This window comes from Protopterus annectens, chromosome 8.part0, assembly GCF_019279795.1.
Source record: "Protopterus annectens isolate FY-2018-M chromosome 8.part0, PAN1.0, whole genome shotgun sequence".
NCBI classification, from domain to species: domain Eukaryota; kingdom Metazoa; phylum Chordata; order Ceratodontiformes; family Protopteridae; genus Protopterus; species Protopterus annectens.
This window is the reverse complement of record NC_056741.1, coordinates 1853944547-1853959498: the sequence shown is the minus strand read 5'-3', so window position 1 is coordinate 1853959498 and position 14952 is coordinate 1853944547. Positions and strand designations below refer to the sequence as shown.

Below are 14952 nucleotides of genomic sequence, written 5' to 3'. Positions count from 1 at the left end.
GCCTCTTTTCAGGGGAGACCCAAGGTAGTATTTATACTACAAAAGGAAATTTGGCCAGGGCATCAGCGAACTTCTCCTACTCTTGCATAGGGGAAAGTGTTGTGTGTGATACTATTGTCTTCTGGTATCTGTTCCAGGTGTGAAGGCGGCCCACAGAAACTGGAGGAGCAATGGAGGAAGAAACCTTGTCAAATGAGCTGTTAAGCAGTTCAGAAATAATAGAATTGCTACCAAATGTGGAGGCAGATGCAAAAATTGTGAAATTGACTGTATCAGAGGAGATGGAGAATGTGGGGCTGAGTGATGTGGTGGATGAACAGCTATCTGGTACCAAAGAGGTGCTACAGCAAAAGCTGTTTGAAAGTGGGTCAGACAGTCAAACCTGATGCATTATTACAACCCTTCAGTCTGGGGGTTGCAGGATGATTATTTGAAGCAGTTAATAGATCTGAGCAAGCCAGAGAATGGGACAGCAGCATCATGAAGTGAAATACTGGAGGAGATAGAAAAAGAAGGAAGGAAAAGTGAATCAGAAGAGAAGACCTATGCACAAACTGTTAAAGATGGAGAAGGAAAAGGAGAAGAAAAGAAATAAATTAAGAAAGGGTATACCATTCGAATAAGTAGTAAAAGGACAAAGGACATGACATGTATGAAGTCTGGGACTCAGTGATTGCACCAGTGGCTGTCTCTGTAAAAGAGGTAAGAGCATTTATTTTGTTTAATAAAGAAACTTTTGTGACTTATTATTTAAAATAGACAGTATATGGAACATTTCTTAGGAAATTATGAGTTAAAAAATAATGTTTGTCCTTAGTCAAAATCTGTTATTCAAGCATTTTGTAGACAAATTAAGAAAAGGATTATGGTACACTTTTGAACAGAGATAGATGCTGCTGAATTAAAAACACATTTAATGACTGTTTGCAAAGATATGATAGAAACTACAAAGATTTAGGATAAAAGAGGACTGTGGACTGGAGGTAAGGAATGTAGGGTTATACTGAAAATCTAGATCAAGGGAAGTCATAGTCTCCCTATACTCATCACTCATCAGACCAATGATCGAGTACAATGCCCCATTCGGAATGTATCTGACCCGACACTTGCAGCAGCTGGAGAGGCCACAAAAGTTCCTCACCAAAAGGATAAAGGGTCTCAAAAATCTGTCTTATGCTGCCCGTCTGAAAGAACTCCAGTTATATTCAGTTGCTTACCGCTTGCTCAGAGGTGACCTATGCCTGACATACAAGGCCATGTCAAACCCAGATTTGATGAACATGCTTCATCTCAAAAAATCTAGATCCCTCAGAGCCACAAGGGCGGGAGACTTAAACCTCAACACGGTTATTAATAGGACGTGCTGGAGGGATAGATTCATCACCCAAAGACTCCCTATGCTGTGGAACAAAATCCCGGTTTATGTGAGGCAGAGCACCTCGCTGGCCTTGTTCAAGAGGAATCTTGACCAATGGATGGGAGATCGCAGATACACCCCAGGGGTTACCTCAGTGTCACTGCTCGACAGAGGCACAGCAAAATAATGGGCATAGTTTCTCCAAAATAAAGGGGTGGCGTAAGCCACAAAACTACGGGCTAGGCTTATAAATGCCCTTGGGCAGATAGCCTAGTATGAACCTATGAACCTATGAACCTAAATAAAAAATAGCGTGAAGTATATACTATATACCAAGTGTTATAAATATGAATGTTAATAGAGGTTTTGTTAAATTTAGGGGTCAGCCTAAACCTGTTTTTTTTTGTGGAAAAGATGATCACTTGATTAGTGAATGTAACAAACAGAAATGTTTTATATGTGGACAAATAGGGCATGAAGTAAAAAATGTGAAATGAAATGTAAAAATACAGGACATGTTTAGTTAGATTGTGAAAATGAGGCGTAACAAATTGTGGACGAGGTTATACAAGATGTGGAACAAGAAAAAGATACAAAACAAGAAAAAGTAAATCAGAACGAGGTAGATAAGATTACAGATACAAATGTTAAAGAAAGTAAAAATAAAGGACAGGAAGAAAAAAATGAGATAAGTGAAGATGAATATATGGATTGGCAAATAGTGAAAGGAAGAATGAATTCTATAAGAAAAGAGTTAAAGAAAGCAAAAGAAAATATAAAGGTTTGTTAGTTAAAGAGAATAAAAAAGGGAAAGATTGAGTTCCTCCTTTTTGTTTTCTCTCCTCTTCTTTGTTAGATAATGTGAATAGTAAGAAAAATATTAAGAGGAGAATTGGCATATTAGAATAGTGTGCATTTTTAGATGCTAATGTGATTATATTGGAAGATTATTAACACTGGAAGAAAGAGTACAAGTAGAACAAATATAGAATGAAACTGTTGTTTGGAATATGGAAAAGGAAATGTGTTGGACATATGTATATTATGTCAAGATAACATTAAAATATTAGATGTCATGATAGTGGATAGATAATAATATTTTTAAGATGGAAAAAAATATTTTCAGTATTATTGACTTATATGCATATGTCATCTAAATTATGTAGGTGTTAACATGAATATAATAATAGCAGGAGATTTCAATTGTAATTTAGGAATGAACAGAAAAAAAGAATATGATATTAAAACAGTTAATGAAATCATGAAATATGGCAAATTATATGTATGGTACTATAGTCGTTGGACTTATAAGAGAAATGAGAGTATGACTGAAATTGACTATTTTTTATATCAGAAGGGTTAAAAATTATAGAGCAAGGAATGAAAGAGACTGGCTTTTCTGATCATTTAGCAATATGGATAAAAATACATGAAAAGGAAGAGTATATAAAAATAGGAAAAGAAATTAAAAGGCTAACTGAAAAGAATTAGAACAAGATGACAATAAAGTAATATATACACTATGGGAGAATCATATAGATATGAGATCATTTTATGAAAATTGGACCAGAAGGTGGATAAGCTTTAAAGAAAAATATAAAGTATGTTTTTAGAATGTATTGAAAACAAGAGAAAGAAAGAAAAGAAGCATATAAGATATTAACTCAAGAAATATTTCAAGATATACCAAGAAAGATCAAGTAAGTGTTATATAAACAGAGATATTGTTTACAAGGGAAAAAAGAAAAAAGCACCTTATTCAAGTAAATTAGTTAAAGAAGAAAAAAGGATAATGAGAGAGTTAAAGAGTAAAGAATGAATACAAGTAAAAACACAGGAAGGTAAAAAGGAAATCATTAAGGAATATGTATTTGATTTATATATCAAAAAAGAAATACAAACAAAGAAAAACTATGAAACAAGCAAATTAAATATGGAGAATAATATATATCTAGAGAAAAGTATAAGTATTGAAGAATTAAATGAAGTGTTAAAATACATAAATATGAAGACATCAAGTGACCTAGATGGTGTTGAATATAATATGTATATTGATATTGAATATTGCCAAAAAGCTAAATTCATAGAAGTATTGAATGAATGGTCGGAAATGTGAATAAATTATAAAGAAATATTTATTGGGTTATACAATTTATATGGAAAAAAAGAGACAAAGATGATATAAGGAATTGGAGACCTATAACTTTAAATAATACAGATTATAAGATTTTTATGAGAATCATAACTAAAAGATTAATAAATACAATGGGAAAGTTATGTGAGCAAACTCTATTTGGCAGAAAAGGTAGAGTGCAAGACTTCTTTTGGATTATTAAAGAAGTTCTGGATGATATTATAAATAAAAATGTTAATGCAAAAATAATGATAGGAGATTTAAGTAAAGTATATGATAGAATTCAACATGAAATATTATGGGATATCTTAGAAGTATATAACATTTGTAAAAGAATAATTGATATAATTAAATCAGTTTATGATAGAAATATTGTTAGACTTAACATCAATGGATGGATTAGTGAAGAGCTTCAAATAAGAGGATTGCAGGATGATAATCTAAAATATCTTTTCAATCAAAGGGAGCCAAAGAGTGAAACTGCAGCACATGGGGTGATATAATGGAAAAAATGCAGCAGGAAAATGGAGAGAAAGCAGTCAATAAAAAATCGTATACACAGACAGTAAAGAAGGGAGAAAGAAGAGTCGAGGCGGTTAAGGAGATAAGGAAAAAGTTCACAGTATGAGTAAGTAGCAAAAAAGAAAAAGCATTAGATAGGTACGAAGTATGGGACTCAGAGATTGCATCACTGGGTGTTACTGACAAAAAAGTAAGAGCATTTATTCTTACCAGTAAAGAGACATTTTGTGACATAATATTTGAAATTGGGCAGGCCATGGAAAATCTTATAGAAATATATGAACAAAGAAAGAATGATAATCCATGGTCAGGTTTTGTGGTACAATCCTTTTATAGAGAGACAAAAGAAAGAGTCATAGTATAATTCAGAATGGATATTGAAGATAAAGAATTAAAAGAACATCTATTGTGCTTTTGTAAAGAAGTTATGGACATTATGAAAATTTACAATGAAAGAGGTTTATGGACTGAAGAATGAGAATGTGGGGTTATATTAAAGATAGAAAAGGAGGAACCTTGATGAGTGGATGGGTAACAGAAAGTTCACACCAGGGATCACACCAACAGCACTACTAGATAGGGGCCAAGGGTACTAGCTGCTAGTACAAGGGTCTAGGGAACTACTAAAGGGGCGGTGAATACCACACAGCGCGGCTGGGCTAATATATGCCTTCGGTCAGATAGCCCAGTACCAACCTATGAACCTATGAACCTATAAAATGTGTTACATATTCCCAGTGTTATTAATGTAAATGGTAATAACATTTTTTTAAAATATAGTGGATAGCATAAAACCTGTTTTTTTTTTTCTGTGGAAAAGCTGATCATTTAATTAGTGAATGTGATAAAAGAAAATGTTCATATATGGTAAAACTAGTCATGATGCAAAAAATGTGATTTAAAATGCAAGAAATATAGTAATACTGGACATCCATAGTAAGAGTGTGAAGAAAATGTGCAAAGTGCGGATAAAGAAGCTGTACAGAATGTCAAACATGATAAAAATAGAGGGAAAGAAAAAGAAGGGCATAGTGAGACACAAAATATAGAAATAAACATAAAAGAAGGAGTGAAAAAAAGAAGAGGGGTCTGTGGATACAAGAAAAGAAGAATATGTGAATTGGGAAATAGTAAGGCAAAATAAATATTCCATAGGAAAAAGAGTGAAAGAAAGGAAAAGAAAGTTTAAAAGTATACTTACAAAAAAAAGGTAAAGGATGAGAAACATAGCAAATTAATTACTTTTTAAAGGATGAAGATCTTAGCTTTAAATGTTAATAGTATCAACATTGTTAAGAGAAAAATAGGAATCTTAGGTTGGTGTATACTAGTATATGCTCATATTATTGTACTAGATGATGTTAGATTATTAAGGAAGGAAATTGAAAAGTTACGGGATGGCCCTATCATTTGGAATATGGGAACAGCCACTTGTCAAGTGATATATATATATATATATATATATATATATATATATATATATATATATATATATATATAGTGACAAAAACATCAAAATATTAGATGTTACTATTACTGAATTAGGACGTATTACAGTAATAGATTTAAGATGGAATAGAAATGTCTATAGCATTATTGCTGTATATGCATATGTTATAAAGAATGAAAGAGAAAAATGTTAAAAGGATCTTTACTTATGTCTGTGTTGATATAGATATAATAATAATAGGAGACCTTAACTGCAACTTAAGAACAGATAAGAAATGTTAAAATAGTAAATGAAATAATGAAATGTGGTAAATTATATATGGAACAATTACATTGGACTTATAGAAGAATTGAAATAAAAAACTGAAATTGATTATTTTTTATATCAGATAGTTTAAAAATATTGCAGTAAGGAATAAAACATACAGGATTTTCAGATCATATAGTGATATAGATAACTGCGGTGGTGGTGCTGCGGTAGCATTGTTGCCTCACAGTAAGACGTTGTCCTGTTCGATTCTCAGCTAAAGCGTCTTCTGTGCGGAGATGCGCGTGAATGGGCGTACCTTCATTGAAGGTTGTGCATTAGAGCTGACAACTCGGCATGTAAAACTCTACTGCCAATCATTAACGGACCAGAGTTCCGCTGTGGCGACCCCTAACTGGGAAAAGCCGAAAGACACAACAACAAAAAATAGTGATATAGATAAAAACAGATGAAAATGAAAAATATATAAAAATAGATAAAGGAATTAAAAAAATAAATGAAAAATAATTAAAGCAAGAAGATAGGAAAAAATAGTTAAGTTATGGAAAGAAACATGAGAGTGTTTTATAAAAAATGGACAAGTTAGTGGATATGTTTTAAAGAAAAAATATAAAAAGTACTTCTTAGAATCTATCAAGAATAAGAGAAAAAAAGAAAAATATAATACAGTAAGCCAAGATATGTTTAGAGAATTGGTAAATAAAGAGTTTTTTATGAAAAGAGAAAGATATATATATGATATGAATCAAGCAAGGATAAAGAATTTATTATACAAACAAAATAATTGCTTACAAGGAAAAAAGAAGAATAAGTGCCCTATTTAAGTAACTTGATGAAAGAAAATAAGAAAATAATAAGGGAGTTAAAGAATAAAGATGGAAAGAAAGTAGCAACACAAGAAGGTATGTGTGGAATTATTAAAGAACATACACAACAATCATTTATAAAGAAAGAAATTATTCAAAATCAAAAGTATGAAGTTAATAAATTAGATAAAGATAATGAAGGTTTGGAACAGATGATAAGTTTGAAAGAGTTAAATCAAGTATTAAAAGACATTAAGCTGAATACTGCAACAGGGTTAGATGGTATTGAATACCATATGTATAATGAAAAGGGAATAGGACAAAAAGTAATATTTTTAGAGGTAATGAATGAATGGTTAGATTTAGGAATACAAGATGAAGAATATACACAGGAGTAGTAACATTTATATGCAAAAAGGTGAAAATGAGGATATAAAGAATTGGAGACCAATAGTTTTAAATAATACTGATTATAAAATACTGATGAGAATAATAACTAAGAGGTTAACAAATAAAATGGATAAGTTACTTGATCAAACAATATTTAGTAGAAAGGGCAATGGAAGTCAAGACCTATTATGGATTATAAAAGAAGTAATATATGATATTATAAACAAGACAGTGAAGTAAAGATCACAATAGGAGATTTAAGTAAGGTATTGGACAAAACGCAATATGAATTTTTATGGGAAATTTTAGAAGCTTATAAAGTAGGAAAATAATACAGATAATAAAATCAATATATAAAAGAATAATGTTAGAATAAATGTGACTGGAATGTCTGTGCGTGTGTGTGTGTGTGTGTGTGTGTGTGTGTGTGTGTGTGTGTGTGTGTGTGTGTGTGTGTGTGTGTGTGTGTGCGTGTGTGTGTACAAATACACTTATATAAATGTGACTGGATGGATAACTGAAAAAATAAACATAAAATGTGGAATAAAACAGAGATGTCCAGCTAGTAGCATCATGTTTTCCTTAGACATCAATGTTATAGTGAATAAAATCAATAAAAGGTCAGATATTGCAGGATACAGGATGATAGAAGAAGTACAGTTGCCTATAATGTATACATATGCAGATGATATTGTATTATTCATTAGAAATAAAAAAGGATGAAAGAAACAAGTGAGGAGTTAAATGTTATTAAAAAGATAGGTTTATGCATAAATGAAGAAAAAAGTAAAGGTTTTGGATGTGAGAAAAATATAAGAAATATAAAATTTATTGAAAAATTTATAGAAATATTAGGAATAGTATTTGGATTAGATGAAAATAGGAATAAGCAATGGGGAAAGGTATTCCAAGAAGTTAAAGAAATATGTATATTTTGGAAAAAAATTAGATTAGCATATAGGAAGAAAGTATATTTAATAAGTTCCATCCTATTAGATAAAATAGCATGCATAGCTAATACCCATATGTCACCAACAAAATATGAGAAAGAATTAACGTCTATTATTTTTTCCTTAATATGGGGATTGAGATTGAACCCAGTTAAGAGAGGAATTTTGTACATGAAGGAAGAGCAAGGAGGATTAGGTTTAATTAATCCAGTGGTACATGCAGCATCTTTAAATTTCTATAGAGGTATGAAAGCTTATTCTAATGTAAATAAGAATTTGACAGACAGTATTATATATTATAAATGTTTCTGGGAAAAAATGGAAACAAAAAAAGGTTTAAATCTGTTATGAATGAAGAGGCAAAGGAGCATCAAAATAAAATTATATTGTAGAAATTGAAGGTGAATGAAACTGGAAAGAATAGAAAAGACTGGTGTACAAATATTATGAGAACACATTATATGACTGATCCTTGGAAACATTTAGAGATGAAAAAACAAATGTAAGATATAAATGGTATAAACATATACATGAACATAAGAATGTATGCCAGCATACACTGGTTTAGAAGGCAATTTTGGTGCATTCGATGATGTATCACATTCATGCAATTTGTTTTGTGGTGTTTATAGGATACGATACAAATGACAAGTATGTATTACAAGACAATTGTAGGTATAGCTTTAACAGCAATGTATGTTTCAAATGGATACAAGGTTTTCAATATTGTATCCGTTGACTATTGGTGCCAAATTTTAAATATAACGTGAGATATGGTAAAGGGAAAATGTTCTGAAGAAGCCCATTGTGTGAGTGGGTGAAAGCGCTTAACCGTTTCTGTGTTTTTAAACAATTTTATTTGTTTCAAGTGGAATAAATCTTGTGTTTAAGCAGAGATGGTCGTACACTTATTGGAGTGTCTGTGACAGTGAAACTACCAGTTGTCACTATCTTCTTCTTTTTATTCAGTTGTTGTATAGAGTCATGGACACTACCGTTGTCAATTCACCCAAGGAAAAAGTCGAGGACAAGGAAGATTTGTCCAAACTACGTGAGGAGATTGTATCATTGAAAGGCGAAATCAGCAGGCTGTTTGAGCTGTTCCATAATATACATCATACAGGTACTGGTAATGACTTACCTGTTATGATAAACAGCGATCCTAAAGATAACATCAACCATGGACATACAAGCAATAGTAAAATATACAGGAGGGTCGACTACAGGAGCGGCAGAATATTTCTAACCATTCCAAGAGTCCGGTGAGGAATACGGCTTTCTTATATCCAGCTAGGGGAGATACAGATAACGACAGTTTCTCTATACCTAATGGACAGGATGTAGGAGTCGGATGCAGTCCTAAGGAAATGGCCCACGCATTAGATATCACCGAGCCTTTAAACAGTAGCAAAAATCAACATCACGGACTTCACCTTCGACTTTTCCATTTATGATGTTGATGAAAAGGCGAAACGCACAGGCACTAAACCAAAGAGATTATTTCCATTGAAAACTTATTCAACATAACAGCTCAACACAACATTGTAAAGGTACTGTTTCTTCTAAAAATCATTTGGTTAGTCAAACAGAAAGAGCTGGTACGTCTTGTAGAGACAAACAATTTAACAATTTTCTAACTACTGACTATAACTTTGACAAAATGACACAGAATCATAAGGAGGGCCCCACACATTCAGAAGATCTGGGGAGTCTCAAAGACATGATATATTTGTTTGGTAAAAAACTGAAAGGAATAAATGGAATCAAAGCTGACAATGCATATTTGCAAAAATGTATCACCATGAAAATAGTTCCAATGGGACTGAGATTTTTTAAAGCACCCATGGGTATAGCATTGACAGACAATAGTATTGCTGAATGTAATGCATTTTTTAATAATTGTGGTTTCAATTTTATGAGAATGCTTATCAAATATAATGATGAAAAATTGTGTAAATTAGTACAGGAAACAGAAATTTTAAACACTAAGATAAATTATTTATTATTCTCTGAATGGGCTAGACTATATATTAAACAATTTAATCTAGCTGAGAAATGGGTACAAAATAATTGTGCAAGGAAGCACAAAAAATTTTTAAGGGACTTAGATCATTACAACAAAGGTTTAGTTTATAATTGGCATAAAGAAAAAGGAATAGGTAAACATGCCAATAAAACATCTTATCAGGAATATACAGAAGATGATTTTCAGGACAGGAAACAATACAACAAGGAATCACATTTTCAGAGGGACGATATCAAGCAGGGACAACCATACAGGAACAGATATCAACAGCAGTATCAATTACCAGTAAGAACCAGAGAGAGGCAATTGTGGGGGAACAAACAGTGGTAACAGATAGTGTGGTTGATGAACATAGTGTACACAAAGATATAGTAGTTAAAGACAATATACATACTTACAATAACTTTAACATTAATAATTTTTCGAGCTTAGATATACACAAGGCACATTTTAATTTACTGGTTAAGGGCATGAAATACATACCCAATCCACATTTTGATTTGGTGGATTGTTTATGTGAGTTTAAGAAATTTATTAGGAAGATGAATCTTGCAATTTTTTTCAAAGATAAACCAAAGACGCACCAAACAATAGGTATGATTAATCATAACAGAGACAGTTCAATAAAGAAAAAAAGTACTTTTATACCACCAAGTTACCCTATTGTTGACACATATGAAAAAATTGTGACAAGAGAAATCTATCAAGTGTCCTATCATTCCAACAAAGCTAATGTTATAAGTAATTTAACAGAAGCTGAAAGCAAGACATTAAAGGCTTTACAAAATAACTCCAACATCAGGGTGATGAAGCCGGATAAGGGGGGAGGTATTGTAATTTATGATAGTATCAAATACACCAAGAAAATGTATGACATCCTCTATTATTCAGGCAACTATGAATCTATTTCCATCAATGAGATGAACATATCCTACCAAAGGATAGATTCATATATAGAGGAATATTATATTGATGGTAGAATTACTAGTGATATTCACAATTTTCTGATTGTTAAACATCCGAGACTAGCCACATTGGTGTGCATACCAAAAACATATAAAGATACCAAAGACCCCCCATTTCGGCCTATCATATCAGGTAGCAAAGCTAAAACATTCTCCATAGGAAAGTTAATAGACATAAGGTTAAAACATGTATACAGTAGCATACCTCATATGGCGAAGGACTCCTGGGAATTTTTGGGTACTTATCCGACTGGAGCATGGAAAGATGGATTGATTTTTGTCACCATTGATGTCATCAACCTTTTTTCATGCATACCTAAGCAAGCAGGATTGGATGCTTTTTGCAACAGCATCACTAAGCATACCGATCTTAGTTGGGATGAGACTTGTCTCATCATGGAATTAATGGCCATTGTGTTAGATAACAACTTCATCTACTTTGAGGGTGAGTACTTCAGGCAGACCAGGGGGGTAGCTATGGGAGCAGCTTGTGCCCCCATATTTGCCAACCTGGTTATGCTAGATTGGGAGGTGTCTGTTTTATTTCCCAGTATGTTTTTCAAGAGCATCAAGTATTATTCCAGATTTTTAGATGACATCTACATTTTATGGGATGACAGTAAGGAAAATTTAGATGCATTTTTTCAGTTTCTCAATTCCACTAGTGAATATCTCAAATTCAAGTATTCTAATAACACTGAAGGCATAGCTTATCTGGATACTTACATATACAAGAAGAATGGTAGCTTTAATTCCAGAATACATAGAAAGAAAACTTTTTCCAACGATTATCTGGAATATAGTAGTTGTCACCCAGTCAATATGAAATACAACATCTTTAAAGGGCAATGTATATGTGCTGCCTGTATGACTTCAGATGCCAAAACGATGGTAAAAGAAATTAAATTCATAACTGAATTGTTTCTAGAGAAAGGGTATCCATCGAAAATGATGTCAAATATAGGACAATACGTCACTCAAGAATGGGGTACTAAGTACAAACCTTTACTAGGATCTGGATTGGAGACCAAACAGGATAAAAACGTCAGGATTAATTATGACAAAGAGACAATTTTTCATCAGAAATCCTTTATTTTACAATATAGCCCAGTAGCAGACAAAGTAGTTAACATACTAAACAAATTTTGGTATTTGATTTCACGAGATTCCATTTTATTGGAAATAATGGGCAACAAACCAAGATTTGTCTACAAAATGGGAAGGAATATCAAAAACTTATTGGTCCATAAAACTGCAGGAGGGAAGGAGTCAAAGATTGCTAATATTACTCATACCACCAAATGTGGAACATGCATCCAATGCATACATATAGTAAAAAAGGAAAGGAAATTCAAACATGGTAATTGTAAAACAGAAATGCTTATATATCTGGCCAAGTGTTTTAAATGTGCAAGCTATTATATAGGAAAGACTGAGAGGTGTTTTAGAAAGCGAATATACGACCACATGTATAGTATTAGGAGGAAGGACCCCACAAATGCATTATATAGACACACAAAAAAGATGGGGGACACACATAATTTCAAATTTGCTATTCTAGAAACAATCAAAATATACCCCAGAGGGGGTGATTACAAAACCTTGCTGAGTTTTACGGAGGTTTGGTGGCAATTATATTTAGATGCAACTACTCCGCCAGGCCTCAATGAATACATTTCATGTAAACCCATTTTGGAGAAGGATTAAATGAACAGAGATGAAATAGGAATTTTAGGAGAAAAAAAGTGTATCAAATACTCATATAAAAAATCAATTACAGTTTAGTTTTAATAAATTAGCAGTTATTGAAACCACATATTTTAATGAATAATATTTAGTAATTAAAGTTTTGTATGTGAATTTATGTGTATTTATACTTAATTAATTTATTGTACTGTAATCTATTAAATAGTCAGGTTACATTTTTATTTATTTAATATATTTAGTGTTCTATGTAACAATCGTTATTAATACAATGTGTATACACAGTTGGTTCATCATGAAACAGTGAAATTATTCAGCAGTATGAATTATTATTATTATTATTATTATTATTATTATTATTATTATTATTTTATTAGGTTGTAGATGGAATGTAGAGAGATATGTATCAAGTATGATACATTATTTATTTATTCATTAGTTTTGCAATACCTTTGCACATGGGTAGAACGTTATAGGCAATGTGTAACAGTTATTTTCAACAATCTAGTTTATGGTTAATGAATTGTATCGTCCTTTCAGGACTGTTTATGTTACTAGACTAAATAGTAGATTTAATAGCAGTTTAACAAGCATATTGGAACACACATTTATTTATTTAGAATGTATGCCAGCATACACTGGTTTAGAAGGCAATTTTGGTGCATTCGATGATGTATCGCATTCATGCAATTTGTTTTGTGGTGTTTATAGGATACGATACAAATGACAAGTATGTATTACACGACAATTGTAGGTATAGTTTTAACAGCAATTTATGTTTCAAATGGATACAAGGTTTTTAGTATTGTATCCATTGACTATTGGTGCCAAATTTTAAATATAACGCGAGATATGGTAAAGGGAAAATGTTCTGAAGAAGGCCACTGTGTGAGTGGGTGAAAGCGCTTAACCGTTTCTGTGTTTTTAAACAATTTTATTTGTTTCGTGTGGAATAAATCTTGTGTTTAAGCAGAGGTGGTCATACACTTATTGGAGTGTCTGTGACAGTGAAACTACCAGTTGGCACCATCTTCTTCTTTTTATTCAGAAACTACAGAACATGTATTTATGACTTGTGTGAGGCTGAATAAACTATGGGAAGAGTTATTTAAAAAATGTTAAAGGGTATTACAAAGGTTGATTAAATGAACATGGGTATGATTGAGTACAGTTGCTATGGTGAGAAAATTGGAGAAAATAATATTTTATGTATTATGGATATTATGGGCTGAAAGACTGAATGAAACTAAGTTTAATGGAAAAATGGACATTAGCAGAAATTTGGAAAAAAATATGTTTTGGTTGTGGAAAAAGGGTGGGGGAATTGTTTGTTAATATATCTCTATGTGATATTGTGAAAAGTGTAAATTTAAATAATGTGAATATGTATATAATAAGTAATATATATATGAATGATGTCCATCACTAAGAAAAAAATACTGTCTTCACATACGTGAATGCTGTATGAAGTTACACATCCTGCTTCTGGTCCAGGTGCAAAGAAAGCTCAGAGAAGCTGGGTGGAAATGGAGTGGATGGAGGTCAGAGAAGGCTATCATGGATGTAAATGTGATTCCTCTAAAAATGAGTATAATATGGCAGATTATGGGTCAGAAGTAAGGGTCGAGGAGGTACAAGCAGAAGACTGCAAATGAAGGTAGTAAAAAAGAGGAGAAATCAGTTGAGCTTTCTTAAAAGGATAATTTTGTTGGAGTGAAGTTGGTGACGGATTTGGAGGAGATTTTTAAAGAGAATCTCCTCAGAGACATGGTTCCAGCATAGGAATGTGCCATCACAACCCTCCAATTTGAATGCTTGTGGGATGAGTTAGTTTTGGATTTAGTGAACATGAGTGAACCAGAGAGTGGTAAGGATATGTCCTTGGGAGACTTATTGGAGAAAATACAATTGATGGTGAAGTCAGGAGCTGAGAATAAGAAAGCATTTGTTACAGGTGCAAAAAATAATTTTTTTGCAGTGTATATTGAGAAGACACTGAGCTGGACAGATATAACATATGGGTTGAAGTAATTCCACCATCAGGAATTAAAGCAAGCTAGGTAATAGCTTTAATACATATAAAAAGGAAGAAAGAGATTGAAAGCACCAAAAACCAAGAACACTAAAATTCCAGGATGGTTGAGCGGAAGCAATAATTCCAATGCTGTTGCAACAGATACGAAGTTTATTCCACCAAAACACACGAACCACAACGTATAACACAAGCGCTTTCACTCGGTTCCTACCGAGCTTTGTCAAGTACAATGAAAGCAGCACAAATGGCAGTTTATATACATTCACTTGATTGCAATTTGATTCATTAAATATGTAAATGTTTTCTTAAAGTTACAATGCTTTGTATTTGGTTAAAATGTTTGTTT

At 32.3% G+C, this 14952-nt stretch overlaps 1 protein-coding gene across 1 annotated transcript in view; it reads left to right on the top strand.

The window, feature by feature from the left end:
• LOC122808574 (C-type lectin domain family 18 member A-like) overlaps window positions 1-14952 on the top strand; it is a 694180-nt gene that overhangs the window by 51702 nt on the left and 627526 nt on the right. The window lies entirely within an intron of this gene.